General features: G+C 39.1%; 1 non-coding gene across 1 annotated transcript; it reads right to left on the bottom strand.

Moving 5' to 3' along the window:
• Positions 1-2,603: 2,603 nt before the first annotated feature.
• Positions 2,604-2,676, bottom strand: TRNAE-UUC (transfer RNA glutamic acid (anticodon UUC)). The gene has a single exon. It is a non-coding gene; the product is annotated as a tRNA-Glu (tRNA).
• Positions 2,677-4,204: the final 1,528 nt, after the last annotated feature.

Raw genomic sequence — 4,204 nt, 5'->3', positions numbered from 1 at the left:
CTGACATGAGCTTATTTAGTCTGAGCAACATTTTCAGGGCTCATCAGCAGCAAATTACACCAACGAATTTTTTTTTTTTTCAGTTTGGCCCCAAGTCTATGAAATTAATTTCTATGTCAACCATTACAGCACTTCCCTTGGAAATATCAGTGACTGCACAAGCCACAGACAGATCAAGTGTAGGTGCTCCATCATCTGAATGGGGTTGGGTTATGTTTTCAATTGGAACAAGGTATTAAGTGATTAAACTGTGCCAGCAGACACAGCACTTTTATCAAGCCCTTTTCTTTCCAAGCAGGCACAGGAATAGTCAATCTCTGGCCCTGAAAGTCTCCAAGGAAAACTTGGAATGCTTCAGGAAATCATGTTTGCAATTAAACCACGGGCATTTTTCTCCTCATCACAGAATAAAAGCTGAATACCATTTTTGAAACTTTACATTTTTTTTTTTTTTTAATTTCAATAAGCTGGTTAAGATCCTCTTATTCATTGACAGGATTTTTGGCACCATTCTGCTGCACTAGTTCACAACCATTTAATTGTTAAATGTTAACATTACAAGTGACTTAACAGAGGCACATTCAGAATTCCAGACATCATTATCTTAATTCCTACCACAGCCAGATTCACACAAGACAGAAGATTAAATACAAATTTGGGCACCATATTTTGCCTGCCCTTTTGTTGACAGAGGTAGAACCCTGGTATGTCTTCACCTTATTCCCATCAGCATACCTGGCACATGGCTCAGAGAATAATTAGTAAATTAATGAATGAATATGCAGGCTACGGACTTTCCTGGTGGTGCAGTGGTTAAGAATCTGCCTGCCATTGCAGGGGACATGGGTTCGAGCCCTGGTCAGGGAAAATCCCTCATGCTGCGGAGCAACTAAGCCCGTGTGCCACAACTACTGAGCCCATGTGCCACAACTACTGAAGCCAGCAAGCCCAGAGCCCATGCTCTGCAACAAGATAAGCCACCGCAATGAGAAGCCCACGCACCACAACAAAGAGTAGCCCCCGCTGGCTGCAACTAGAGAAAGCCCGTGTGCAGCAACAAAGACCCAATGCAGCCAAAAAAAAAAAAAATACACGATACCTAATGTCTATTTGACTACTTGGAACCATAGGAGAAGTGGCAGTTTTTTAGTGATTCCTATAATGGGTCCTTTATTATAAGTGCTCTTACATGAAAAATACAAAACAAACACAACAAAATACTAAATATATATCATAAATCTGAAATAAAATTATTAAGCTGTTCATTATCATAAAATTCTTTTTAAAAGTCTTCCAACTGATGGAAATGGGGTAAGTAAAATCTAAACTTCCTTGGGAAGATCAGGAGGTTATAGTGTCAGGCATGGTTCTTAGCGCTTTGTGTGGATTATCTCATTCCATCTCCCAGGAAAACCTCTGAGATATGGACTATTATGACCATTTTACAGGTGAGGAAATTGAAGCCCAGAGCAGTTAACTTACTGCTCAGCATCGTATGATGCTGATGACTGGTCTATGCTGGAGCCAAGATTCAAATAGAGGCAGTTTGATTACAGAGACAGAGCTCTTAGCCATTAGATGGTACCTAACACAAAACAGTGTTAAATTGATGCTCATATAATTTGTTGAAAGAAATATACAAACATGAGAACTAAATAAATACTCAGAAAAATAGCAGGTACTTGCTTCCAAGAATCCAAGGATTACACTCATATTGCTAATGGCAGATAGATAGGTAGGTAGGTAGATAGACAGGCAGCATAGCATGGACTGGAAAGTCAGGTGAGCTGGGTTCACATCCTATACCTCCCATCCTCCCCACAGCATGCGGGATCTTAGTTACCCCCAGTGACTGAACCCATGCCCCCTGCAGTGGAAGTTCAGAGTCCTAACCATTGGACCACCAGGGAATTCCCTGGATTCACATCCTTAACTCCCCATTTTTTGACTGTGAGACCTTGGGCCAGTTATCTAACTTCTCTGAGCCTCACCTCTTCAACTGTAAATTAGCATTAAAAATACTAAGCCCACGGAATTGTAATGAATAAACATAATGGATACAAAGTACTTGATATGAGTATATAATAAATGTCAGTTATTATTATGTGGACATAAAAGACTGAATTGTATCCTAATTGCAGCTCTATTTTGAAAATTGAAATGACAATATTCAGTTAGGTTAGGCTCCCCTAGCTACTTCTACAATATCCCACGTTTTTTTACATTCTGATATTTTCATAGAATGTTACACTTAATATGTTCTGTTACACTTAATATGAAACCAAACAGTTATGTTCTTTGTATGTCAGAGATAAATTTGCAAACAATCTCCCTGCCTCCTACTAAAAGTACTATCTTGGAAGTGTTAAGAATATCTCATCTGGAAGAGGCCTGAAATATGAGGAAGATTTGTGCAAGGGCATGAAGGAGCTTGAAAGGAAAGTAGATAGTCTTCTTAATCTGGTCATTAATTTTCCTGTAAGAAGAGCTCTCTCTGCCCCTTATTTATTTTTTTATTATATTTATTTAATTATACAATACTTACTTATTTTATTTTTTATTTATTTATTTTTTGCCATATGGCAGGGCTCGTGGGATCTTAGTTCCCTGACCAGGGATTGAACCCGGGCCCTTGGCAGTGAAAGTGCCGAGTCCTCACCACTGGACCACCAGGGAATTCCCATAATATTTTAAATTTTTAATCAAAGTAAAGCATACGCATGGTTTTAAAAAATAGTATAGAATGACTTAAAATGAAAAGCCACAGTCTCCTGCACTAACTTTCTCTACTTCCATTATAGCCCCTCATAAAGAATAACTTTAAATATCTTAAGCTCTTTCTGGTGGCTCTTTTTCTGGTGATTACCACCATATTGTTAAATGTTTATACATCTACCATGGGAAATGCAGATACAGGTTACTATACCACTTCCCACACCTTTTCCCAATATAGTTTCATCACTGTTTTTTAGTTTCTACATTGTTTGCCTTTTAAATTCGAAATAATACATTTTCACCTGTATTTCTTGATACAATAACCTCAGACCATATCCTTTGATTTCACACTTTAGCCCTCCTCCCATCTTTCACCACCCAATTAGCATTCTTCATATTTTGTATTTACCTTAACAAAATTGATGACATTACATTCTGCTTTTTTAATTCATAAATTTAAGTTTATGAACATTCTTTTTTTTTTTTTTTTTTGCGGTACGTGGGCCTCTCATTGTTGTGGCCTCTCCCGTTGCGGAGCACAGGCTCCGGATGCGCAGGCCCAGCAGCCATGGCTCACGGGCCCAGCCGCTCGACGGCATGTGGGATCTTCCCAGACCGGGGCACGAACCCGTGTCCCCTGCATCAGCAAGCAGACTCTCAACCACTGTGCCACCAGGGAAGCCCTAATTGTCTTTTTTTTGTTTCTGAAATTCCTATTTATTGGGAGTTGGCTTTTGAGATTCTTTCTCCCTCACATTTTCATTATTTTTTCCATTTATTTTTCTACTTATTTTACTTTCTTTTAAATTAAATTTACTTAATTTTATTATTCAACCAATTGATTTTTTTAGTCTGATAATCACATTTTTAGAATTCTTAAAAATTTTTTATTATTATTAATTTTATGTATTTATTTTTGGCTGCATTGGGTCTTCGTTGCTGTGCGTGGGCTTTCTCTAGTTGTGGTGCACAGGCTTCTCATTGCAGTGGTTTCTCTTGTTGCAGAGCACGGGCTCTAGGCGCCGGGCTCCAGCAGTTGTGGCTCGCGGGCTCTGGAGCACAGGCTCAGTAGTTGTGGCTCACGGGCTTAGTTGCTCCGTGGCATGTGGGATCTTCCCTGACCAGGGCTCGAACCCGTGTCCCCTGCAATGGCAGGCGGATTCTTAACCACTGCGCCACCAGGGAAGCCCTGAAAATCACATTTTTAAATAGCAAGAGCACTAACTTGATCTATAATTTCTTTTTCATAGCATCCTATTCTTTTTTATAGCATTCTGTTCTTATTTTATGGATGCATCATGTTTTCTAATCTTTCCATGGTATGAATTAGAATTTTTAAGGGTTTTTTTGGGGCTGTTCTTCCTGAATTACCTGTTTCCTTCAGAATGTTGCCATCTCCCTGCCTGTTTCTCTTTTTTTTTAATAACTGGTTTTCTTGGCCTTTGTCACTTAAGTTGCTGGCTTTTCTCAAATGATTAGAGATACTTGT

This window comes from Lipotes vexillifer, unplaced genomic scaffold (assembly GCF_000442215.2).
Source record: "Lipotes vexillifer unplaced genomic scaffold, Lipotes_vexillifer_v1.1 scaffold990, whole genome shotgun sequence".
NCBI lineage: Eukaryota > Metazoa > Chordata > Mammalia > Artiodactyla > Lipotidae > Lipotes > Lipotes vexillifer.
This window is presented reverse-complemented; position numbering and strand designations above follow the sequence as displayed.